The sequence below is a fragment of the Miscanthus floridulus genome, chromosome 8, assembly GCF_019320115.1.
Source record: "Miscanthus floridulus cultivar M001 chromosome 8, ASM1932011v1, whole genome shotgun sequence".
Lineage (NCBI taxonomy): Eukaryota > Viridiplantae > Streptophyta > Magnoliopsida > Poales > Poaceae > Miscanthus > Miscanthus floridulus.
The window spans coordinates 160,795,015-160,822,812 of NC_089587.1; the positions used below are offsets into that span (position 1 = coordinate 160,795,015).

Genomic DNA, 27,798 nt, shown 5'->3' on the forward strand with positions numbered 1-27,798 from the left:
TGGTGTCGGCTCCTGGCTTGGCATGGCAGCGAGGCTCAGCTGTGTAGGTCGTCACGGCCAGCAGCAGCGACGTCCACTGCAGCCCGGGCTGCTCCCGACCGCGCGGCCCTAGGTGCAGCGAGCGCGCGCATGGGCACACGCGGCTCGGGGAGCATGCGGTCATTCGGCCATGGCGGCCAGAGCTCGTGGGGCGGGGCGCATAGGGCCAGGGTGGCGCTGGAGGTCTCGTGGCCGATGGCCATGGAGGGTAGGGGCGCACACGGCCATGGCGGCCGAAGCTCGTGGGGTGGGGCACGCGGGGACAGGGCGGTGCTGGAGGTGTCGCGGCCGACGGTGCGGGACGCGTCCGGCGGTGGGCGCGGACGGGTGCTCGTCAGAGCTCGGCCATCGTCAGTCTCGCCCCTAGCCACGCATGGGAGCAGAGGTGCCGGTTCGACCACCTCTGGCTGCTGGGGGGCGAACCAGGTCCGGATCTAGGCCAGGCCCCGCCGCGGCCACTAACGCCGTGGGCACGAGCAGGCAGGTCAGGCCGGCCACCGCCGCTGCCCGGGCCGTGGGCCCCACGTGACCTGGCTGGCGATGGTAGCCACCGCTCCCCTCTCTGTTTCCTGCTTGGCACGGCCAGCCCAGATGCTCAGGCTGCTCGCGCTGCTCTTCTTGAGGAGGAAGAAGGTGTTGGAGTCACTGACAGCTTGGCCCCACCCAATGGAGAGAGAAAGTAGAGGATGGGGTTATAAGAGAATGGCATTTTGGATATTTTTACTTGCCAGGTCCACGTGTCAGGGCTAGCAAACGGTAAAAACCAGACGGGAAGTGAACGGAATGGCTTAGAAGAAAAAAAGTTTAGGTGAATGGTACCTAAGTGCGCCCGAACTGTTTAGTGACCTGTAGGTAAGAGCTATCTTTTATAATGGTACAGAGGTAAAACCCTCGTAATGTTAATGTGTGAATGAAGGCTAGTACCCAGCTCGGCCCCACATCGCTCCTTCTCGAGGGCTGAAAGGATCAAGATGCCCAAGATTGAGGTGAATTGGGCTAATTCTAAAAATTTTTGTAATAATTAAACTCTACACTTAGCCCAGTTCACCCCTTGTGACTAGAAGTGATTTTAATGATCTACCGCACAAAAGTTTAGCACCCTAAGTTCCAATCCTACTCTAACATGACAATTCTAAGAATGTAAAGACAAGATCTCTAGGTGTCGTGTTTGACCCATCACCAAAAGGCTCTATGAAGCAAGGTCAAACCAAATCAGTAGGAGGCACAAGACCGCCGTGAGGGCGTCTAGGAGGCTCTGTCTGACCATAGCAAACCTTGTGAAGGCGGATGGGTGACTCTGGTATCCTGAGAATCTCTCGGACCCTAAAGCTCATCTACCTATAGTCATGGCCTCTAAATGCAAAGTGTATGAACCTGTGCCCTAGGTCAATCCAAAGTGTAGCATAGAACTCACGGATCCATGATGGAACATACCATCCAGTCTGTCTAAGTAGGTCTGTCAATCCTGGCAAGTAAGAGAGGTGAGGGCGGATCTACTCTCCTGTTGCTGCAATAACTGACTCAAGGAAGCAAACCCTCTGAGATCTGAAAGCCACACCACTATTCAGATAAGCATTGTAGAAGTTCTCCTACAGTGGTGTATAGAAACCCTCGAAAGCACGCTCATCCCGCCTCGGCGGAAACCAGTCCTCGAACTACACGAACCTGAGCTGCTGCACCTGCTTGGCTGTGGCTGCCCTCAGATCAAGGTGAGTCACTGGAGGTGGACCCTATGTTCTGAGAGGCGGACGAGAACCCCTCCGCTGTGTCTCTGGCCTTGGTGTCACCTGAGCATGAGTATGACTAGAGCATCGTAACTGTGGCTAAGGTGCCTGCTCTGTCTCCTTGGCCTGCTCTACCTCCTAAGTCTGCTCTGTCTGCTGGGTGCCCTCTAACTGCTCTGCTGGCTGTGTTTGCTGCTGTGACTCCCCCTAAGGTTGACTCTACTCTAAAGCGACCCGCCCGTCCTTCAAGCATGACAGTCCTAGCTGGACTACCATGACGTCGCTCAACCTGCTCGACGGTGGCCCTCTAAGCTGGTGAAAGCTGGTCTATAATGCGAACACCACTACGAGCTCCTCCTCTCTCTGCACGTTCTTCGACGGCTACAACTACTGCTACTCTCTCAGTGTCAGCATCTGCAAACTTGCACTTCTTTATCGTAAGCTTCTTCGCCTTGCCTTTTGCCTCAGCACACTAGCGAGGTGGAGGCCTTGGATCCTCATCACCAGGTCCACCTTCGGCATTCTTGACACATGCCATTGCTGGAGCTAAAAAGAATTACTAGCACTGACAAGAACCGACTGCCAACTAACACTTCCAAGGCTTGGCCTCGATCGGTACTCGCGGGCTTGGTCTCGAGTTGACTGACAACTGCCAAAGTGACCTAAAACACTGACTCACTGCATGATAGAATAGATCGGATATATGAATAATTACAATATACATCTAGAGATACGAAACCCTAAGAAGCAAGCAATAGATACAAAATTAGAGATAATGGCTTGCTACCTGATGAACTGGTGAACCAAAGAGCAGAGGAACGAATCGTGGGGAACCACCGAGAATCACCTAGGGTTAGGATTGCTATGCGGTGGCCGATCAACGCAATGTAGGCACGGCGATGGAGGCGCTGGTGATGGCAGCAGGGGCTCCAGCGTGGATCAGGACGGTGGTAGCGTTGGTGGCACGCAGTGCTAGTATGCTGTGGGCATAGGGAGGCGTAGTGCAGTGTGGGACAGTGGTGCTACAATGGTGCTGTGGCTCAGGAGCGACATGGGCATGGGAGCAGCGCGGGCGTGGCAGAGCACTATTGAGCGGCTAGGGCACGGGCGTGAGGCGAGCACAAGCTATGGAGGCGTGGCGACTTGGGCGAGCGGCGGTGATGTCAGCGCGGGTGCGGGGTTAGGTCAAGCGGCGCGTACGACAATTGGATTATATGGTGCCCCCCGTGACGGATTAAGAAAGGAAACAACATAGAGTCCTACGTCCAACTGACTTCTACTGACCGAATGCTCTGGTGGCAACGACCGTACGCTGCCACCCGGAGTCCGGTCGACAACAGAGAGGTCCAAAACCTCCCAAGTCATGACCGGACGAGTCCAGTTAACCCTGACCGGACACAGCCAGAGTCTAGTCCACCCTGTGTTCCTTTTCTTTGCTGTCGACCACCGTCTGACTGAACGCAGGGAGAACATTGTTTCAGTGTCCGGTCACTCCTTTGCGCTTCTGTTCACCTCATGTGAACTAATCGGACGCTAGAATTTAGAGTCCGGTGCAGCGTCCGATCACCCTTTTTCAGCAGATCTTCAAAGTTTCTTCGCGCTGCCTATTCCCAATCAAGTCCTAACTTCAATAAGACCCAAATAAACACCAATTGGGACTGATGTGAGTGACCTCTCTCAAACCCTCAAAATTTTCAAAATATTTTGCCTTAGGCTATAATTCTTTTTAAGAAAATAGGCAATAAAAGGGTGATCGAAGGGAAACGACAAAACAACACTGATGCATGTGCAATGCAATACTTGAAATTAATTCTAGTTGCTTGTCAAGTTTGATCCAAGGTTAAGCTTCTTCACTCGCTTTTTGGTGGTTATCTTAACCATGTTAGACAAGCCTTAAATGCATTACCAAGAATTAAACATGTTGTATATTACAATGCAATGCAAGTGACAACACAAGCTCATTTTCTAGTGAAGTTACTAAAATCAAGCACATTGAGCTCATTCCTCAACCGACAAAATGTCGCCTCATCTAGCGGTTTAGTGAAAATATCCACCAATTGATTCTTGGTCCTTACATCTTCTAGTGAAATATCATTCTTAGCAACATGATCTCTAAGAAAGTGATGGCAGATATCTATGTCCTTGGTGCGAGAGTATTGAACCGGATTATTAGCAAGCTTTATCGCACTCTCATTCTCACACAAAAGTGGTACTTTTTCTAGAACTATACCATAGTCTAGCAAAGTTTGCTTCATGTAAAGTATTTGTGCACAACAAGCACCCACGGCAATATATTCCGCTTCGGCGGTGGACAAAGCCATACTATTTTGCTTCTTGGAGGACCAAGACACTAGTGATCTACCAAGCAAATGGCACCCTCCGGATGTGCTTTTCCTATCAACTTTGCAACTAGCATAATCTAAATCGGAGTAGCCAACTAATTAAAATCTAGCTCCTTTGGGATATCAAAGACCAATGCTTGGTGTGTGCTTAAGGTACCTAAGGATTCTCTTAACGGCTACCAAATGAGCTTCCTTAGGATTAGCTTGAAATCTAGCACACATACACGCACTAAACATGATGTTGGGCCTAGATACGGTCAAATATAACAAGCTATCAGTCATAGAGCAGTGGAGAGTTTGATCAACCGTTTTACCTCCCTCATCTAGATTGAGATGTCCATTAGATGGCATTGGTGTCTTGATTGGCTTACATTCATCCATATTGAACCTCTTGAGTAGATCCTTGGTATACTTTTCTTGAGAGATGAAAATCCCTTCTCTTATTTGCTTGACTTGAAAACCAAGAAAGAATGTAAGCTCTCCAATCATAGACATCTCGAACTCTTTCGACATCAATTCACCAAACTCTTTGCAATAATCTTCATTTGATGATTTAAAGTTGATATCATCAACATATACTTGACAAATGGAGATTTCTCCATCAAGCTTCTTGGTGAATAGTGTGGTGTCGACCTTCCCAATGGTAAAGCCCTTCTCAATGAGGAAATCCCGAAGGCGTTCATACCAAGCTCTTGGGGCTTGCTTAAGTCCGTATAGTGCCTTGGACAACCTATAAACATGATTAGGATATCTAGGGTCTTCAAACCCAGGAGGTTGATCAACATAGACTAGTTCATTTATGAAGCCATTTAAAAATACACTTTTAACATCCATTTGATATAATTTCATTTCATGATACGATGCATATGCAAGGAGGATACAAATGTCTTCAAGTCTTGCAACCGGTGCAAAGGTCTCTCCAAAATCCAATCCTTTAACTTGAGAGAACTCATTTGCAACTAGTCTTGCCTTGCTTCTCACTACAACGCCTTGATCATCTTGCTTGTTGCGGAACACCCACTTTGTTCCAATGACTCTTGCGCCTTGTGATCGCTCTTCAAGAGTCCAAACTTCATTGCGAGTGAAGTTGTTCAACTCTTCATGCATGACATTAATCTAATCTGAATCTTAAAGAGCTTCTTCTACATTCTTAGGTTCAGCACAAGAGACAAAAGAGTGATGTTTAATAATGAAGCAAGTTTTTTAGATCAAGTCATTACACCCTTTGAAGGACTCTATATGATGAGATCTTGTGGATGAGCTTGTAGTAGAGGTGAATTTCTTCTATCAATCACTTGAGGGGGAGGTTGTGGAGCATCAACATCTTGTGCTTGTGTCACCATTTGATCATGAGAGACATGAGTACCTTTATTTTCTACTCTCTCATCTTTATCACCATCTTGTGGCACATTTGATGAAGAAGGTGGATCAATCACTTGTACATCATCTTCATCATCTTTAGGCTTGATGTCTCCAACCAGAATATTCTTCATAGCCTCTCTCAATGGTTCATCACCTACATCATCAAGATTCTCATGTGCTCCTTAGGAGCTGTTAGATTCATCAAATTCCACATCATATGTTTCTTCAACCAAGCCGGTGGCATGATTAAATACTTGATATGCTTTGGACTTTGATGAGTAACCAATAAGAAAACTAATATCACAATATCTTTAAAACTTCCCTAGGTGTGCCGCTTCTTGTAGATGTAACATTTGCAACCAAACACCTAGAAGAATGAGACGTCCGACTTCTTCCCATTGAGCAACTCATAAGGTGTCTTGTCAAGAAAATTTTGAAGGAATAGGCGGTTGGATGCATAACATGCGGTGTTGATAGCTTTTGCCATAGAGCTTCAGGGGTGTTGTACTCATCAAGCATTGTTCTAGCAAGTGTGATAAGTGTCCGGTTCTTTCTCTCTACTACACCATTTTATTGAGGAGTGTATGTTGCAGAGACCTCATGCTTGATTCCAACTTCATCACAATAGGCTTCAATGTTTATGTTGTCAAACTCTTTTTCATTATCACTTCTAATCTTCTTGAGCTTCACTTCAAACTCATTTTGTGCTCTCTTAGCAAACTTCTTAAAACATGATGCAACTTCGATCTTGTCATGAAGATAGAACACCCATCTATATCTAGAGTAGTCATCAACAATCACAAGACAGTAAAGATTTCCTCCCAAACTCTTGTAAGTTGTTGGTCCAAATAAGTCCATATGAAGGAGCTCTAGCATTCTTGTTGTTGACATGAAAGCTTTTGTAGGATGAGTGTTTGCAACTTGCTTACCAGCTTGACATGCACTACAAAGCTTGTCCTTCTCAAATTTCACATCCTTCAACCCTCTCACCAATTCATTCTTCATAAGCTTTTTGAGTGAGCTCATCCCAACATGAGCAAGTCTTCTATGCTATAGCCACCCAAGTGATGTTTTGGTAAATAGGCATGTCTTCAAGTTAGCATCTTTGGAGGTGAAATTCACCAGATATAGGTTGTTGTATCTAAATCCCTTGAATATAACTTGATCATCATCTTTCTTAGATACAACCACTTCCTTCTCAGTAAATAAGCATTGAAAGCTAAGATCACACAATTGACCAACAGATAGCAAGTTGAAGCTCAATGAAGCAATATATAGCACATTTAAGATTGAATGATCATTTGATATTGCCACTTTGCCCAATCCTTTGACTTTGCCGTTTGAATTATCACCAAATATAATTCTTTCTTGACCATCAACTTCGTCATCTAGTGAGGTGAACATATGAGGATCACCAGTCATATGTTGAGTGCAACCACTATCAATTACCCAATGACTTCCACCGGTCTTGTAGTTCACCTACACACAAGAGATCAAGCTTGTTTAGGGACCCAAACTTGTTAAGGGCCCTTGATTTTCTCAATAAGTGACTTTACAACCCAAATTTTCTTAGGCATATTCTTGTTGGGAGGTCCTAAGAACATGACTTTCATTTTACCACTAGAATCCTTTCTAAGCATATAATGAGCATTGAAAGCAAAAGGTCTAGCATGCTTGGGCAAGGGTTGTGGTGGAGGAGTTTGACACTTATGGGCAAAGTGATCTTCTTGTCTACATTCAAAACACCTCTTTGGCTTTGGCTTTGACTTATGTTGTTGTTGGTGTTGAGCTTGAGCTTTCTTCTCTTGATGTGCCAAGTATCCAATTCCACCTCTATCCATCTTCATGACGGTGTTTATGAGTAGCTCACTTTGAAGATGTTGACCCCTTGTGAATTTGCTCAACCCGGTCTTGAGATGTTCTTTTTCTAACTTGAGCTTCTTGTTCTCTTCTTTGAGCTCATCAAAATTTTTCTCTTTCTTGAGTCTCTTGTTCTCTTCTTTGAGCTTCTCATTCTCAAGAATTAGATCACTATCATGGTCAAGATTCTCTATCACAATAGTGTTGGTGGTTAATAGCTTTTCAAGATCTTTCTTAAGCTTCTCATTCTCATTCTTGATCTTGACGTACTCATCATAGTTGTCGGACTCAACTACTTGCTTGTATTTGCTACTAGAACCTTGCTCAATGCTCTCAATGATCAAATCATCACATGATGTAGCTATATCAATCTTAACAACATGGTTAGTAGCATCACTGTTCACCTAAACGGTTGTTTAACCTATTTAAACACCGTGTAAACGCTACACGGTGGTGCGCCGTTTCCGTTTAATCACCTGTTTACCCCGTTTAATTGGCCATTTAGCCCGTTTAATGGGACGTTTTGCCCGAATAATGGCTAAACGGTAGGTGACCGACTGTTTACCGTTTAGCGTTTAGGAAAACACTGAGTAGCATCATGCGGCTCATTGGATAATAGCTCATTAGAGACAACAAGATTATCATGATTGATCTTGAGATTTGTATATTCTTCTTTTAGCATGTTGTAGCTAGTGATGAGCTCTTTATGCACCCCCTCAAGTTTATCATGTTTTTCTTTAAGCTCTTTCTTAGAAGATTTGAGCTCCTTGAGTTTGGATGACAAAGCATCATTTGCTTCTCTAAGCTCAACACTAGCTTTTTCCGCTATGTCACATTTAGCTAAAAGAGAGTCATTCTTAAGTTCTAGCTTTTCATTCTTAGCTCTTGACTTTCTAATGATCTTAGTGTATTGATTTAGCAATTTAACATGATCATCATATGAAGGTGATTTAAATTCATCATCATCACTATCACTATCATCATTGCTAGCATGTTCATCACCACTACTTTCATCATCATTTGATACCTTTCGTTCACCCTTGGCCATAAGGCATAGGTGTGTAGAGGATGATGGCAGTGGTGTCGGTGAAGATGATGAGGAGTCAATCACAATAGTGGCCACCTTCTCATTCTTACTATCATCATCGGATGAGCAACTTGATGAATCAATATCTATGAGCCAATCACCGACGATGTATGCCTTGCCATTTTTCTTCTTCTTGTGAAAATCCTTCTTGTATGGCTTGTTTTTCTTCTTCTCATCTTCATCTTCATCACTTGAGTCATCTTTCTTGCCCTTGTACTTCTTCTTGTATTTGTCTTTCTTTGGCTTGGGGCATTGATGAGCTAGATGACCAAGTTCTCCACAATTATAGCAATCCATCTCAGAGATTAGCTTCCTTCTATTGCTAGTGAAGAACTTCTTTTTCTTGCCATCAAACTTGATACCGTTCTTGTTGAGCTTCTTTAGCATCTTGGTGATTCTTCTCACCATGAGAGCAAGACTTGCATCATCAATTTCATCATCACTTGAGCTCTCATATTCAACTCTTGCTTTGCTCTTCTCTTGGCTAGCCTTGAATGCCAAGTCTTTGTCTTTCTTCTTGATAGAGGAAGAGCCATCTTGTGGTGTGATGTGCATGTACATCTCATGAGCGTTGATCTTTCCCAAGATTTGAGTTGGTGTAGTGGTGTAAAGATCACCTTGATAAAGTATGGTCACAATATACCCATATTTGTCAATGGGGAGGACACTCAAAATCTTTCTTACAATATCAGATGGTTGCATTTGTGAGTCCAAGCCCATTGACTTCCTCTACAAGAACATTTAAGCGTGAGTACATTTCATTAGCACTTTTTTTGGAAACATCTCAAATGAATTAAGCTTTTTCAGGATAAGATGATAGCGTTCCTCATGCTCACTCTTTGTTCCCTCATGGAGCGCACAAATGTCCAACCATAGTGCATGGGTGTCCTTGTGGTTCCGCACATAGTTAAACACATCTTTTCAAAAGCCTCTAAAGATGGTATTTCTAGCCTTAGCATTCCATTTCTCATAATTGACCTCATCGCCTTGAAGGTGCGTGGGATCCCTAGGTTTTGGATAGCCTTGTGAGGTGGCTCTAAGTATTCCAACATCTAAGGCTTCTAAATAAGCCTCCATGCAGATTTTCTAATAAGGAAAATAATCTCCCTCAAAGATAGGAGGTGGTCAATCCCCGTGGGACATCTTTCTCTAGGCGGTTAAGCCTAATTACATGAGCATAAGGCTCTGATACTAATTGAAAGGATCAAGATGCCCAAGAGGGGGGGGTGAATTGGGCTAATTCTAAAATTCTTTACAATAATTAAACCCTACACTTAGCCCACTTCACCCCTTGTGCCTAGAAGTAATTTTAATGATCTACCGCACAAAAGTTTAGCATCCTAAGTTCCAATCCAACTCTGGCATGTTAATTCTAAGAATATAAAGACAAGAATTGAATTGCTCAAATATAAATGCTCAAAGTAAAGAGAGGAGAAGGAATGCGGTGATGTTTTGCCGAGGTATCAGAGAGTCGCTACTCCCCACTAGTCCTTGTTGGAGCACCCACGCAAGGGTGTAGCTCCCCTTGATCCGCGCAAGGATCAAGTGCTCTCTACGGGCTGATTCTTTGACACTCCATCACGGTGAATCACCCACAACCGCTCACAACTTGAGTTGGGTCATCCACAAGCTCCGCCGGATGATCACCAAACTCCCAATCACCACCAAGCCGTCTAGGTGATGGCAATCACCAAGAGTAACAAACATGAACTCTCACTTGACCACAACAAGCCTAATGAGATGGGTGGATGCACACTTGCTACTCTCCTGCACTAATGAGGCCTTAATCTTGGATTCTCAAATCTCAATCACCTCACTAGGTTCTTGCTCTCCTAAGCACTCTCAAGGGTGTTTCTCAGCTGTTGAAATGGGCAAGAGGCCTCCCTTGGATGAATAGAGGAAGTATTTATACCCCCTCATTCAAAATGAACCATTAGGAGGTGCGTCAGTGTTCTGTGGGGTGATCGGACGCTCCGGTCAAGGTGACCAAACGCTCCGGTTAGTTGTCTCTGCCACAGAACCGTTAAGTTATGACCGAACTCTGACCTATATCCGGTCAGCACTGACCAGACGCGTCTGGTCATGAAAACTTCTCTCTGGAACCTTACTGATGTTGATCGGACACTGGCGCCTAGAGTTCGATCACTTTGCTGTTCAGTATCCGGTCAGTAACCGGAACCTGACCAGCGTCCGGTCACACTGACCGGACACGTCCGATTAGGATTCTCCCTCTCTGGAACCTTACTGGAGTTGACCGGACTCTAGCACCCACCGTCCGGTCACATTTCACTCAGCATCCAGTCGCAACCAGACGGCTTTTGCTTGATCAAATGAACTGACCGAACTCTACTGCCGATGTTTGGTCTCAACCAATTTAGCGTCCAGTCAACATTTGACCCTCCATTCACTTCCAACTCGAAATCATATATGAATGAAGTTCACTCCAATTGATCTTAGGGCTACTCCTGAGCTACCTAGTGCTAGATTTGATAAGTATGCACCACACCTAACCCACTAGACTCACCTAGGTCAAGCTACTAGTCCATACTCCCTTAATAGTATGGCCAGAGGAAAGTCCTAAACTACTCTAAGTGTCTCTTCAACACAAAATGACACTTAGAACTAGTCCATCCTTAACCTTGTTGTCCATCCTTTAAAAACCGAAATGATTTCCATCGTAGGGGCATGACAACCATGATTGCCCAATCAATTGCCATTACCATGACCTAACTTAATTGTCTCTACAAAACACACGTTAGTCATAGTAATCACGTATTATCATTAATCATTGAAACCCATCTAGGGGCCTAGAAGCTTTTAGGGGCGACTCGGGTGGAACTCCTGGCCTGAGCGTCACCACCCAGACCCCTCCCTCCTCTGCCTCGACGTCACCCAAGCGGGTCAACGGAGGCTCGTATGACCGCAAGGAAGGTGGTGGCGGGGCTCTTCCATCCATCTCACGCTCGAGCGTTAGGTCTAACACCCATCTCAAGCTCTAGCCATGGTGACGGGCGGCGGCTGGCCTTGGCCTCCGGCGAGCGGATCTAGCCATCCCTTGGCCAGATATGCAAGAAGACACTAGATGCAGTTGGTCGACGTCCGTTTTCGGTCGCTTCAGCTTGGGTGGTGGTTTCCGAACGCGCTGTTGTGCTACCGCTAGTGAAGCTGCTCTGGCGCTGCTATGGCCGCATCGGGGGTTGTCTTCGCTGGATCCGTCGTCCTTGTGGGTGGATCTAGCTATGATGACAACGATGGCCATGTGTGGTGGCAGTTCTGGTAGTGATGACGAGTGTCGAGTAGTGGTGGCTCGGAGGCCACGCGTAGCGTGGTTTGGTGCGGAGGCTACTAAAGCCTTGCGTGGCGTGGTGGATGCGGGGCCAGCTTGTCAGGGGTTGAGACATTGGTGGGCTGGGAAACTGGGGCTTCTTCTGATCCCGGCCCTCTTCTCCCCACCATCTGCCTTCCCCCTTCCTCGAGCTAGCTTCATGGCAGAGCTAGGCGGATACGCTTGCTGCTGGCTGGCTTTGCCTATTCCGATAGGGGGCGGACTCTCCGATAGGCTTCTCCTGGTGTTTCTCCTGACCGGTGTCCCTATGGGCGGTGGCCGGGTGGGTTGCTGCTGAACCATCGCCGCACCCTGCCTCCCTGGTAGGGGTGGGGCTCCAATGGCTACGGTGTGGAGGTTGCTTGAGGTCGAGGCTTAAACTTGGACGACAATGTCTATGGACACTGTTACCTTCTTGGAGGCGTCCTTTACTACCTCTCCTCCTAATGTACTGGATGTTGAAAGTGAAAACCCTCCCTTGGCGTCGTTTCCTCCTTGGAGGCATTGCTAGGCTTTCTAGTTCTGTGTTGCTCCTTGTCGTCTGGCCCTAAGCTGTGATGTTCGGCGTCGCTAGGCAGGTCATCGTGTTTTCTCCAGTCCTTGTTAGTTGTTAGTTGAGTCGATTCAACCAAGTTGGAGCAAGTAGGGGCGTGAATTTTGATAGTTGTCCGGTTACTGTATCAAAGTTGTATAGGATGAGTGGAGCACTCTGCTCAGTTGTATGGTTTTTGGGCCCAATTTCCATTCAAAAAACTAAGTGGACATTTGCCTTTTTTCCTTTCTTCATCTAATAGAAATTGCGGCAAAGCTTTTGTCGTCCTTTCTAAAAAAATAACCTTAATGTGTTATCATGGTACATTTAAATCTTGTATCTTATGATTATAGCACATTGGGTTAGAGAGTTCATAGCCTTTAGATGAAATGGCTCAGCACATAACCTCTAAAATTGGCCTTGAGTCTACGAGGCTAGATCCAAGATCAGGGACGGGTCAGCCCATTTCCATCTTTACCGGCAAGTACATTGGTGTTGTCTTATAGGTGGTTACATGGAGTGACATGTAATCATGAGACGAAGAGACGATTGAACAACCAACTCATATATGGGTTTTATTTTAAGTTGTCTTATAGTAATTTTAAGTTATCTTATAGTAATTTAATTATCTTTATTTTATAAGTCGAATAACGAGATTAAATTATACAATGGTGAAATAGTTGTTTCATAGTGCTAATGTTTGCTCATGAGGTGGTTGCTTTACAAAATTGCCATATCTTTTTCTCACCTTTCTCTCTTTCTTCTTCACGTCATATATACTAGTACATTGCGTGCGCCCTTGCGAGCGTCGGACTATTTGCAATTCAAATTTGATATTTAATATGAATAAATTCATAAGGAAAGGCAAATAGTGGTATTATAAAAGATATATATATAATTCATTAGGGAGATCATGAAGGTGGAGGGATATTATACAGGCATATAATATTAGTTCAAGCCAAACATACTTGATAAGTCTAACATAGTTAATGTTAATGCATGGTTAGATATATATGGGATTGCAGTGTGTTGCCCTTAGAGGCTGATTCTCGTCAATTCAAAGTTTGGAGCATTGGAGTAACCTGTGACATAAAGTGAGCTCAATATGTTAAGCCAATAGGAATAATGTATCACAGGTATGACATAAAAGAAACAGTATGCATGACACCTTCAAAAAGGAGATCAAAAGCTGCTAAATAAGAATCGAGAAAAGAAGTATATGTAGAAACAATAAGTTGGGTACAAAAGTTAGACCTTCAGTAGCACAGGACAACTAAGGTAATGAGCAAACTAAGTGACAATATGTGGACACCAGCCTGCTCTAAGCTTGTAAGCACATTAGGAACACATAGACATCAAAAGTACAGGTTGGCAAGCAGTAAAGACCACGCCATGGCAGATATAGTTAGCACATGACCACACAATTTCACCATGTTCAACGATAAAATGCAATGTGTGGGAACCAAATGCACAATAATGTAGGTAGAGTGATAAGGACAAAGTATGGGATATATAGTTCCAATTGAACATTCAGGAATCCCACCATTGTGACCACCCCAATGGAAGCCAACTTGCAGACAACAGGGTGCCATTAGTGAAATTTTCGCAGGAGCATTTCATTGATGGGATAGCATGTAAAAATGTTGCACTACTAATTGCGATTTGATTGGCAAGGCAACATTGCCCATTTGCCCCAGACAAATAACTGCTTATTTTCATCGGTGGTTTTAGATGTACATCTGGAAGCTCATCCACAATTTATCATAGATGTTGGCTATCATAGTTGTTGCACTGTTAAATTAGCTAGCATATAAGAAAAAACAAAAGCTAGCAAGTGGTTGCAAATTACTGAAAGATGAGGAAAGAAGCTTACAATTGATTCCTGTTGTAGTATGGAAAGGACAAAGATATATACCTACACAAAAGACACGACAACTTGTATTTGTTTTGCATAGACCAACGACTTTTGGTAAAGTGAGACATCTAACATCGCTAGTAATAAATTTCTTTGTGGGGGCTCTGATTGATAATTATTTATACATGATTGAAGAAAATGCAAGCAGCACAAAAGAAATGTGAGAAAAAACAGTATTTATCATTAAGCAAATGGTAAAAACCATTATTTAGGTCTAAAGGCACTTTTAGCTTAACAACAAAGACCATCCATTTTCATGTGTCTTGTAATAAATTTGATGGTACCAATTCTTTCACATGAACAATCTGAATGGCTGTTCACGGATTAGCGGTCAAAGTCTGACCACTCAAATTCTAGACTGTAGTTTGCCTATTAGCACTTATTTCCCAGTTCCGAATGGAGTACATTTTTCTTATATAGTTTGCTACTGCCGCTTTATCTCCTGGTTCCCACTACCACGAAGCTACTAACAGGAGCGTTTGATCAAAAGTGTGCTAAAAAACTAAAACATGTTTGCAAAGCAAACACAACCCCCTAAAATTAGTGAACTGGAGGGAATAACTCCACAATATTAGATAAAACCCCATTGTGACATACATTTTACAAACTGCTAAAGCCAAATTATTATCATCAACCAGTGGGTCCTGCCAAAACAAATAAAAAGAGATCAAGATAGTAAGGGAAATCAAGTAAAGGGATTAAGAGACCAAAGAAACGAGGGGAAACAATAATACCTTGATACTGCAACAAAACTGCTAGGTGACCATAATACCTTGATACTGCAACAAAACTGCTAGGTGACATATTGCCTTGCTAGACTGCCCAGGCACCTCCTTGTTGCACAAACTGTAATATGTGGAAATTTAAGGTACCAACACAGCATGACTGATAAGTCTAAAAAAATTAGCAAATTTGGGGTTTACTTCTAAACTGGCATATTTCCTAAAATTTGCAAACAAACACCATCACCCACGTGGGGGTATCTTTTTCCCCATAGAGGAAGAATACAATAACTAAACTTCAACACAATGTCCTTTTCTAGAAACCAACGCAGGGTGATCCTTTTTCCACATAGAGGAACAATACATTAACTAAAATAGAGCACAATGTCCTTTTCTAAAAAGTAAGACACAATGTAAAATGTTATCGAATTAAGCGCTAGAAAAAAAACAGTAACATGAATTGCTCATTGTGCATCATACAAACAAAAAACTGCTTGGACCACAGAGAACTCCTCTCAAAATTGGATCATCAAGTAACCAAAAAAGCTTAGGAACTTATAATTGCAATTGTTAATTATACACCTTCTTTGATACCAAAACAGATAATATATGTACCTCCCTTCAATTGTGTGGTGCTCCTTGATCAACATCTGTAATTCGCCAATCAATGTCCAAGATAGCCAGGGCACGCACACAAGATGTGATAGGAATAACACTGGAACAATTTTTTTTCCCTACAAGCAAAGTGAACATTTAGAAGTTGCCAGTGTAACGCCCTAGGTGTTAGGCTTGCACTTTTGCACTTGCATTGCATGAGCATAAGCATCATTCATTCATATATGAGCATAAGCATATGAAACATTCATATGAAACATACCCTTTGTTATTCTACGTTGCAACATGTGTATGCTTTATGGTCATGCTTGTTAATGCAAGTGGTTGATGTTGATCACTAAAACACCTTAGACACACTTAAGATGATACATGGAACAAGTTTGGTATTCATGACATGGACCAAAACAGCCCCCAAGTCATAGTTATTCTAGAAACTCCAATTTTAATGATCTTACTTTGACCAAAGTTGAACTATAGCATAGAGTGTTTGCATGGCAGTGCACCCTTAATAAAAGTTGTAGCTTATCTTATGTGGAACAAACTTTATTTAAGGGTCATGAGCTAATTCAGTGTCTAACATGGTCAAATAAGGCTCAAAAGAATCAACAAAATGCTATTTTCAAACTTAGAAACATTTGCTAAGTCACAAGCTGATTTTAGTTTTGATGTGACCTACTTTGGAGCTTTGTGTTTTGAAAACCATGACGAATCAGATGTTACTCCTTAAAGCAAAGTTGGAGTTTACATGTAGCTCTACAACTTTTGTTAATGAAGTTTTTGCAAAGGTGCGTGAGTGGGAGTGGAGCAGTAGGGGCGCGGCCCTCTTGTCCGTGCGCTGGCCCGACCAGCCCGGCCGTCGCCGGCGTACGGCCAGCACGTGGCGGCCGTGGCCTGGCACGGTCGGCCACTGACGGCGCGGTGTTCGCGGCCATCAGGCTCTGATGAATCGACTAACAGCACGATTTCCTCCACCATCTCCTAATTCGTAGAGGAGGACCGGAGGAGCGCTCATGTGGTCGCGGAGTCGTCGATGCAGGAGGGAGAAGCAGAGGAGGCTATATACGGGAAAGAGAAGGAAAGATATTTTGGATGGAGCCACTTAGGCAATGACGCGTGGGCTGTAAACAGTAATTGTTCGGTGAGGGTAAAACTGAGCCATCAAAACTAAGGATGGCAACGGATCGGGTTTGGGGCGGATATCCGCGGGTTTCGGGTTCTGCGGGTTCGGGTTTCGGGATGGTTTTTCACCCACGGTTTTCGGGTTCGGGGCCCCAAAACCAATCGGTTTCGGTTTCGGGTTTGGTTTTCCACCCGTGGATATCCAATGAATATCCGAAATAAATCATTTGGAATTAAAACTCATGTTTTATAATATACTAATAATAATTTGTTTACTTAGATTATTAAATTTATTTAAAGTTGACTCATGAAAATATTTATTATTTGTCGCCTCTTGTTTATACATGTGAATATGTGTATATATATCCGCGGGTTTCGGGTATCCATTCGGGTTTCGGGTATCCGTTCGGGTTTCGGGTATCCGCGGGTTTGGTTTTGGTGATGGATTTCCACCCGAATCGGTTTTCGGGGCGGATTCGGGTTTCGATTTCGGGTTTCGGTTTTGGGTGCACGGAGACTCCACCCGATCCGAACCCGACCCGTTGCCATCCTTAATCAAAACAAGATCAGACAGTGTGACATTTTTTTACTGTCGTGGACGGGCTGGTTGGCCGCTGAGCTCCTAAGAAGAAATTCCTACATGACTAATTAGTCTCAACGATGCAAGGTGATGGGATAAAATTGAGACCTAAAACATCAAGGAAGAGAAAGCCATCGAAGGTCGGTGGTGCTCCGCGTGCAGGGGCAGAGGTTCAAGAGGGTGGCTCTCGTCGGTTTCGTTACCCACAGCGCCGGTTGCCTGTAGGGCATAGGTGAATCCGTTGCGTCACTTGCCGGGGCCACTCAGGCTACCAGCGCCGCCATCCTTCTCGCCGCCCCCGTTGTGATCCGACAAGAGTTGAAGCTGAATGCTGCAGCGACAATTGCTTCTGGTACTGTATGTAGTTATTATTATATCAGTCTGGTTGTGCTCCTGGAATGATCGAATTGACTTCATCATGCTTGCTGGATTAGTTAATTTTCTTTCTGTTCTGTTTAATTTGAATTTGAATTTGAACTGTATGTATATTGCAGGAACTATGCTTGGACTGTACGAGGATAGCAGATACAAGTCTGAATGGAAAAAGGTGCATCTGAAACAGATAGACCTAATTGGGTTGGGATCTGGTCCGGAGGTGGATCAGAAACTTCACCATGGTAACCATCTTTCATCGGGCGTCATGCTTGCGAGATATCTTGTGAACTCTCTTGCCAATGTCCTTACACCGGGTCAGTACAGTAGTCAGTAGGATTAGCCTCAATTTTCAGTAAACATTAGTAGGATAGTGTTACATCCACATGTTTGGCATATTAATTGTCAGAGTAGTCCTCATTCGTCCTTAATCATTCATTTCAGGTTCTCTTAAGGAAGAGGCGGCGAAGATCGCTTCGACATACAGCGATGTATTCACAGCCACAATATTAGATGCGGAGAAGTGCAAAGAACTGAAGATGGGCTCCTACTTGGCAGTTGCAGCGGCTTCTGAAACAAACCCACCTTACTTTATCCGCATGTGTTACAAATCCCCTGGTCAAGACAAAGCTGGCTCTTATTGGGAAGGGCATAACATTTGACAGGTTTATATATATACTACTTTCAAAACGGAATAATTGGTATTCTTTTTACTACTGGAATTCAGTAATGAATTAATGTCATGATAACTATATAAGTGATTTTGAATGCTTCACCTATGTCGTCTCCAGTGGTGGCTACAACATTAAGGCCATACCAGTCGCCACCATTGAGCTTATGAAGAAGGACATGGGAGGTGCGGCAGCTGTGTTTGGTGCAGCAAAAGTTTTGGGACAGATCAAACCTCCTGGAGTTGAGGTACTGATTCAGATTCAGTTGCTAGCTAGCTAGCTATTTCAAGTATTCAGCCTTCACGTTTTAGTGTATTTTCTGATGATCTCAATCTGACAGGTTCATTTCATATCTGTTGCATCTGAAAATATGATTAGTGGCTCAGGCATGAGACCTGGTGACATCGTGACTACTTCTAATGGAAAGACAATCGAGGTATATATATTTCTCTTGTAACAGTAATGCTCAGAATCCACTTGATCCAGTACTATAGTAGTAGTGTGATGACTATATATCCTTACACATGCTGGAACCTTTGGAAGGAAAGAAATCAAAGAATTTTCAATAGCGCTCAAGAATCGCCATTGCAAGTGGCTTCAAGAATTAAAGAAGACATTGAGCAAAGGAAGAGGACGTTCCAAGGGGCATTCCAGGGAGGGGCCTAGCAAGCCGGCTATTTTGGTTGTATACGTGATTTGGAGGGTTTTTTTACCCCTGTTCGTTTGCACAGCTCTTTGGGCTATTGAAAGGTCCTAATGGCCAGAGGGGTGAATAGCCTATTAAAATTTCTACAACAACACTGAGCAAACCGGTTAGACAAATATAAGGCGAAACGAGTGTTGTGCTAGCCTACTAAAAATGCAAGCCACCTACCACAATTCTAGTTTTTCTATAGTTTCTATCCACACAATGGCTATGTGACTACACTATGTTAGTATGCTCTCAAATGCTAACTAAAGAGCCACACTAACCAAACTAACAAGCTCTCATGACTAGCTACACTAAAGAGCTTGACAACTAGTTTGCGGTACTATAAAGAGAGAGATCAAGATGGTTATACCGTCAAGTCGAGGAATGAACCAATTAATCACAAGAGTGAATACCAATCACCTCAGAATCAAATGTTGACATAATTGCCGGCAAGCTAGTCCTCGTTGTGGCGATTCACTCACTTGGAGGTTCACGAGCTAATTGGCATCATACGCCAAACCCTCAATAGGGTGCCACACAACCAACACAAGATGAGGATCACACAAGCCATGAGCAATTCACTAAAGTACCTTTTGGCTCTCCGCCGGGGAAAGGTCAAGAACCCTTCACAATCACCACGATCGGAGCCGAAGACAATCACCAACCTCCGCTCGACGATCCTCGCTGCTCCAAGCCGTCTAGGTGGCGGCAACCACCAAGAGTAACAAGCGAATCCCGTAGCAAAATCCGAACACCAAGTGCCTCTAGATGCAAACACTCAAGCAATGTACTTGGATTCACTCCCAATCTCACAAAGATGATGAATCAATGATGGAGATGAGTGAGAGGGCTTTGGCTAAGCTAACAAGGTTGCTATGTCAATACAAATCGCCAAGAGAGTGAGCTTGAGTTGGCCATGGGGCTTAAATAGAGAGCCCCCACGAATAGAGCCATTGGCCCCTCTATTCACTGAAAAGTCGACCCGACCGAACGCACCGACCGGTTCCAGCGTCCAGTCGCGCGATGCATGCCACGTGGCCCCTACTTCAAATGCTTATCGTCCGATCTCAACGGTCATCAGTGCACATAAGTTGTGACCGGACGCGCTACAGTGTAGGACCGGACACACAGTTGCCTAGCGTCTGGTCACTTCCAGTAAGGTTCCATTCACGACCGGACGCGTCCGGTCATGACCGACTTCTCTATGCACCGCCACATCAGCAGGACCGGACGCTGAACAGTATTCAGCTAGAGTCCGATCGCCTGCGTCCGGTTTCAAACCGAGAGTACCACCTTCTTTTATAATTGACCGAACGCTGCTCCCCAGAGTCCAGTCATCACGTGACTAGCATCTGGTGCACTATGTGAAACCCTGTCTTTTCTGTATAGGGCGCCGGTGGCACCGTCGGACTGTCCGCACTCTACGGGCGGACACTCCATCAGTGAAGTTTCGAACCCTTGCTCCCAAGTGCTAAACACAATGTGTATCGCCTTTATACATGTGTGTTAGCATATTTTCAAAAAATATTTTCAAGGGTGTTAGCACTCCACTAGATCCTAAATGCATATGCAATGAGCTAGAGCATCTAGTGGCACTTTGATAACCATATTTTAATACGAGTTTCACCCCTCTTAATAGTACGACCATCGAACCTAAATGTAATCACACTCGCTAAGTGTCTTGATCACCGAAACGAAATAGGTTCTACCACTTATACCTTTGCCTTGAGCCTTTTGTTTCTCTCTTTCTTCTTTTCAAGTCCAAGCACTTGATCATCACACTACCGAAGACGGCTTCTTTGCCGAGTGTCCCAGACTTTGCCGAGTGCGAGAGAGAAAGCACCTGGCAAACAACTGGCACTTGGCAAAGAGGTAGTTTGTCGAGTGTCGAGCACTCGGCAAACAATAACACTCGGTAAATACCAGGTTTGTCGAGTGTCGAGTGTCGGGCACTCGACAAACTAGACCACTCGGCAAAGGGCCACCACCGTTAATGGCTGGCAGCCGCCGTTAACCCTTTGCCGAGTGTCTTCTCCTAACACTTGGCAAAGGGCCACCACCGTTAATGGCTGACAGCCGCCGTAAAGTGCATTTGCTATGGCCCACAAGGGCAAGGCAACGTCCGACGTCGACTACAACCCGGAGGATGGGCCCGAGGTGTACAGCAATGCGACCGTCCACAACCGCCTCAGTGAGTACACATCGATGGTAAGGGAGGTCCATGGGCCAGAGTACGATCCGAGCACTAAGGACCTTGATGGAGAAGTCGTCATGAGGGTGGAAGGAGGCAAGAAACATGGGCGGTACTGGATTGGCGACGACGCAATCGACTCGGCCGCTACTCCCAGTCTCTCCCAGATTCAAGCAAGAAGCACGAGCACGAGCCCGGCCATACGACCCCGGCAAGACACTTCACACCACCGGGTGGAGGCACTCGAGGTTATTCCTAGTTTATTCGTCGTTCATTGATTTTTTCATACCTTTCCTTTGCATTATTGTAACATTGCGGTGAATATATTGCAGGCCTAGCTGGAACAAGAGAGGAGGATACGGGAGCAGATGCAGGTGAAGATGGAGAGGGTGGAGGCCGAGCGGGAGGCCGAGCAGCGGAGGATGACGGACATTCTTCAGTACATGCAAAGTCTTGGCGCCACTACGGGTATAGTTCCACCACCTTTGCTATTCGCTCCACCTACACCTCCTCACTATTCTACTCCTGCGAGTATAAATGTTTTAGTTTGTATGTTCATGCTTACGGTCAAACCTAGTGGAGTATGAAAGTTTTATTCATGTATGGTATATATTTATCTTGTCTCACACATGCAATCTCTTCTCCTTTGTGCAGAATCAATCGGCGGCATCGAACGATCCTCATGCTTCAGCGAATCCTTCACCAAATCAGTCTCATTGGCCATCTTGGTGATGATGCTTGTGGTTGTTAAAGGTACTTCTATTTACAATTGTGGTTGTAGATGATGGAGCACTTGGATTACTTGTGAACTTATTTGTGATATATTGTGAGACATGTGACGTTTGTGATATATATGTGACGTTTGTGATATATATGTGGTGTTGGTGATATATATGTGATGTTGGTGATGTTTGTTATATATATCTTCTGTTTGTTTGGATGGGATGTAAAAAACAAATAAAAAAGTTGTTTTCAGTCACTTTACCGAGTGCAATGGCCATGGCACTCGGCAAAGTCACTACCTGGAAACATGCTTTGCCGAGTGCCACGGGCAAGGCACTCGGCAAAGGTCGCCTGTTTGCTGAGTGTCTTGCCGGTGGCACTCGGCACAGTGGCCAACTTTGCAGAGTGTCTGAGTCAACGGCGCTCGGCAAAGCGTCGACATTTGCTGAGTGTTTGACCTTGACACTTGGCAAAGCCGCCGTCACGGTGACTTTTCTTTGCCGAGTGTCAGATTAGCATTCGGCAAAGGCTTTGTCGAGTGCCCGATAAAGTGCACTCGGTAAAGAGGTCTTTGCCGATAAACTGTTTACCGAGGGCCCTTTGCCGAGTGTATATCGGCCTTGCCGAGTGTCTGAGGCCCTCGGCAAAGAAGCTGAATCAGGTAGTGTCACCATAGCATCACCATCATCATGTCATGATCTTCATTTGCTCCACCACTTGAAATGTGTCACATATCTCATAATTACTTTGATAAACTAGGTTAACACTTAGGGTTTTATCAATTTACCAAAACTAAATTAGAGCTTTGAGCTGTGGCTGTACATAAATCTTCTTTATTCCTTCTTTAATTGAGAGGCAGAGCTCCTGCCGTTTGTTTAAAAAAAATTGACTATATATCCTGCCTTGTAGTATTAATTTGTCTTCATATATAAATATATGCTTCTTCTTCTTCGGTAGATAACACGGATGCGGAGGGGAGGCTTACACTTGTTGACGCTTTGGTCTATGCTTGTAACCAAGGTGTTGACAAGGTAACGACTTACGCTTTGGTCTATGTCAGTTGCTAAATGCGTTTTCCTGATGCCATTACCTATATAAATTCCTCTTGCACTAGCATCATGGTTCATGGACTTCTAGGCCAATAATTTAGACAAACATGGTTTTCTCTGTTTATTAGGGAAGAAAATTTGTTCAGGTGATGATGAATTCATTCTTTATTTAGTGATTCAGCTGTGCTTGTCAGTTTGTGTAGGAATAAGATACTAAAATGCAGATGATCATGCTGAATTGATAATACACAAGTAGATTTCACTTTTATCACACTATTCCTTGGATTCATAGGTTGTAATTTTCTGTCTGTTTGTGGAAGACTATGCAAGTACATAAACAACTGTATCTTGCGAGTGTCTTGCTTGATCTATTGACCATTGTAATCATGGTATGCAGATTATTGATCTGGCAACATTAACCGGAGCCATTCGTGATGCACTTGGGCCTAGCATTGCTGGTAATATAACTAACCGTGACCGGTGCTCCACTCCTGACCTCCGCTAATAATTAAGTTTTACTAGCATATAAAAAGATAACAATAAGTTTTACAGCATGTATGCATGCATGTGTCCAAAATAATGCGGCATAAGCTACACGGCCCCCGCGTCGCTCTCTCCAGGGCGACTCGGGCGGCGCCGCTCCTGCACACGCCTCCGGGCCCCCTAACGCCCCCATCCCCGGCCGCCGCCGGAGCTCGACGCCGGCAGGCCGGCCGAAGGCAGGGATGGCGGCGGCTGGGTCTTCCCCCCCCCCCCCTTCTCCTCCCTCCTCTCTCTCTCCCGGAGGTGCTCCCAAGGGACTCAAGCCATGGCGGAGGTCTGCATGGGGTGGCGGCCGGCGGCGGGATTCCGGCCTGCCATGCCCGGATCCGGCGTCCCCTAGGCTGGATCTGGCGCGGTGGCAGGAGGCAGCTGCGGCGGCGTGGTGGTGCGGTGGCGGGGCTGTGGTGCAGCGGCGGCGCTGCGGCGGCGCGGGAGCCACGCGGGCTGCTCCGGTGGCCCTGCTGCTCCGGTGGCAGTGGCGCTTGGAGCTGCGGGCAGCTTCAAGGCCGGACCGACGCGACTACGGCGGTGGCTCGCTCCGGGCTGCCAGTGGGCTGATCCGCTGCCTCCTCGCCAGGTGCGCCCGGCGTCGGCGTGCAGCGGCCGCGAGGCGCCCGACGTCGGCGGGCATGGCTGCAGGGTGCTCGGTGCTGGCATACGAGGCCGGATCTGGACTCCAGGTGGCCGGTTCGGCTTCGGGGCCGGCGGCGGGCGGTGCCTGCGGTCGTGGTCAAGATGGAGGCGGCGGCGGCGGCATGGGGCACCGGGTTCGGGGCCTGGTATCCGGATCCGGCGGTCCCAGGGCAGGGGGCGGCGCCCGAGATGGTGGGGCACACGCCCTGTTGCGGCTGGCGGCGAGGTCGGCTGCGACATCGGCGGGTGCCTGGGCCGACGACGATGGTCTGTGGCGGCCTCGTCGTGCGGCGCTGGGACGCGTGCGGCGGAGCCAGGTCCGGCTATGCGTGGCCCGGACGGAGGGGGTGACGGTCGACGCAGCTGTGCGGCTGCTGCGTGCAGCCGGCGTGTCGATGCCCCTCTGAAGGGGCTTCCGTGGGGCGGCGGGACAGCGACGATGGCGGTGTTGGCTGGCAGGGGGTCCGGTTCGTGACCCGGCGTTCGTGCTAGAGGGTTCTTGGGCGAAAGCCTTAGCGACGGCGACGTCATTGGGCGCCGCTTCCCTGTTGGGGGCGTCGTGTTCCCCTCTAGCATGTCATCCAAGGGTGAAAACCCGGTCCACTTTGGACGTGCGACGGTGGCGCCATCGGCGTCGCTCCCTTCCTGAAGGCGTCGCATCTGGATTATCGCCGCGGCCTCGATGCGAGGCATGGGTTTGCGATTGGAAGTCGGAGCTGCTCTTCGTGGGTTGAGCTTGGCAACGATGACCGGTGGCGGTCGTTCCTTTGGACCCGTCGGGAGGTGACCAGTGGGTGGCCTGCCATGGGAGGTCCAAGCTGCTGGCAGCTTTGCTTCCATGCTCGGCAACGATGATCCATGGCAGTGTGTCGTGTTTGTGCTCAATCGCGTCGCGTGGGGTGGTTAGCCCCTCGGGTGCCATTTTGGCTACTCGGTTGGCTAACCTTCTTGTACATTATTACTTTCTTTCGTCTTAATTGAGCGGCAGAGCTCCTGCCTTATGTTTCAAAAAAAAAAAATAATGCGGCATCAGATTTCTTTTTGAATGTTTTGCATATAGGAGTAGTAGGCAAAGGAAATTAACACCGCCTTCCATTCCATATATACACAGGGATTTTAACACCAAGCGATGAGCTAGCCGAGGAATTTGCGGCCGCCTATGAGGTCTCCAGAGAGAAGTTCTGGAGGCTGCCGATGGAGGAGAGCTACTGGGAGTCCATGGAGTCCAGCATCGCTGATATGCTCAGCGCCGGCCCGTTGCAACCCAAGGCCGGCGCTATCACTGCCGCATTGTTCCTGAAACACGTACCTACAGCAACCATCTTTATTTGCTTATCATGGTTTATTATGCACGCACCCATATAAATTGGATCAGATGTTCGTAGAAACAAAACAATTGACTGATGCTCTGTTCTATGTACGTGTTGCAGTTTGTTGATGAGAAGGTTCAGTGGATGCACATCGACATTGCCGGCACAGTCTGGAGCAACAAGAAGCGGGTGGGTACTGGCTTCGGAGTCACCACCTTGGTGGAGTGGGTTCTCAACAACTCGTCGTCCTGAAGAAACCCTTCAATAATTCAAAAATCCCCTCCCATCCTTTCTTCAAAAATTCAGATCCCCTCCCATCCTTTCTTTAAAGACAGGATCAAGCAAAGAACAAAAGAGCACGGTGATATATATGGTGTTCAGTACGTGTTTAGCCGGAACTGTCGGACGTCGCAAGTTGTAAGCCCAAAGCGTTGCATGACACACTGATAGAATAAGCAAAGAATTAATTAAACATCATCAGTGAATGTTGCCATCCATCGGCACAACTGGGCATTCTCAATGTTTGAGTAATGAATGATATTAGCTTTTGTAATTTTGCTATACATGTACTTCGTCCGTCTAAGAAAAGATACAATTATAGGATTGGACAAGTCAAACTTGCATAACTTTGATCAAGTTTATAATGAATAGTATTATCATTTATGTTTGCAACTAGATCTACTAAAAAACATATTTCATAATAATTTAATGGTACTTATTTTGTATCATAAATATTAGTATTTTTTATATAATTTTAGTCAAACTTTAGATCATTTGACTTTTCGAAAAGTGATAATTGCATTCTTTTATAGATAGAGCGAGTATTAACTACATAGTTTTGTGTCTTTTTTAAAATATGAGTGTTTTTTAAAGTTTCACTAGCGTAACTAGATGCCCATCCTCTTTCAAATTGGGCCGCTAAAGGCCCCTGACCGGATGCATATCTAGCCCGTTTTGGCAAAAACACCTGAAGCAAGATATTGTACCAGCATTTCAAAAAAAAATGATAGGCATTATGCGGTAAACGAGACATCTATTGTGCTTATAACAAAGGTATCACTTCGAGTCTCCGAAAGATTTCAGACCGAATAGTCTATGCACTGTCATATATAAAGTCAACTCAAGTTCAATATCAATGAAAGGGTCCCCTTGGGTTGGTCTTTTTAACCCTCCAGATGTTGATGCTATATCAAAAATAGGCCCCCTTTGGAATGGAGGAGAAACGCAGGAAAAATGTAGGATTCTAATTTCTGGGGATGTAGTTCCTGCAACAGCATTTGGTTTATAGTAATAGGTCACAGTAAAACTAAGGGTCCTTTGGAATGCAAGAATTTCATAGGAATCAATTTATTTTTCATAAAAAACACAAAAGCATGAAAAAATTTTGTAGTCCGGGGGGGGGGGGGGGGGGGGGGGCTAAAGGAAAAATCCTTTTCCCCTAATTCGATAGGAAAATATTTCACTTACGCCTCAAGAAAAGTTTTGTGTGCACAAGGAACAAGGACAAGCAAGGGATTAATAACTGCACTTGGTGTCTAATCAAGCAGGTGTATATTGTATTATGATAGGATACCAAGGTGAATAAAGAAGTAACATGAATTTGTTCTTCAAACTCTTTTAAAATTCCCTACTTTTTCTTGTACACAGCCAAACGCATAATGCTACATAATTCCTATGTTTTTTATTACTTAGGATTGCATATATATTCCTACATTAATCTTATATTTTCTTATTTTGTGTTTTTCCTATTCATGCATTCTAAAAGGGACCTTTAAAGCTTCTTATAGGATCCTCCAAGGACTGTTTGGCATGACATTCGGAGAAGATACGAGTTTACTGTGAGGAGTGCCTACAATCTAGCTCTAAAACTGCAGGAAATACCATGGGCAACAATACGAGTGAGCATCAAGTGGAGACAGGAAGATAATATGGAGTAATGTTGTACGCGTAATCTATCTTAAGGTATTTATGTCAATGTCTAGTTAATAACGTTCTCTTTTACTGAAGAAACATATGACAATTTATGTCTCAGTATGTCATCTCTCACTCTTAACCTCCTTGTTTGGATTAAAAAAAATCTGTGTTAGTGTCATACCACTCATATCATGGCCGACTGTCCGAACCCATGCACATCGCTTTGCACCTTTGTTAAGGTCTGGTTTAGTTCCTAAAAATTTTCACCCCAAACTATCACGTCGAATCTTGCGGCACATGTATAGAGTATTAAATATAGACGAAAAAAAACTAATTGCACAGTTTGGTTGGAAATCGCGAGATGAATGTTTTAAGACTTAGTCCATGATTAGCCATAAGTGCTACAGTAACCAACATGCGCTAATGATGGTTAATTAGGCTTAATAAATTCGTCTCACAGTTTTCAGGCGAGCTATGTA

General features: G+C 45.3%; 1 pseudogene; it reads left to right on the plus strand.

Annotated features, from left to right (window-relative positions):
• The first annotated feature begins 17,302 nt into the window (after positions 1-17,302).
• On the plus strand, positions 17,303-25,828 carry LOC136470081 (leucine aminopeptidase 2, chloroplastic-like; annotated as a pseudogene).
• The last annotated feature ends 1,970 nt before the right edge of the window (positions 25,829-27,798 follow it).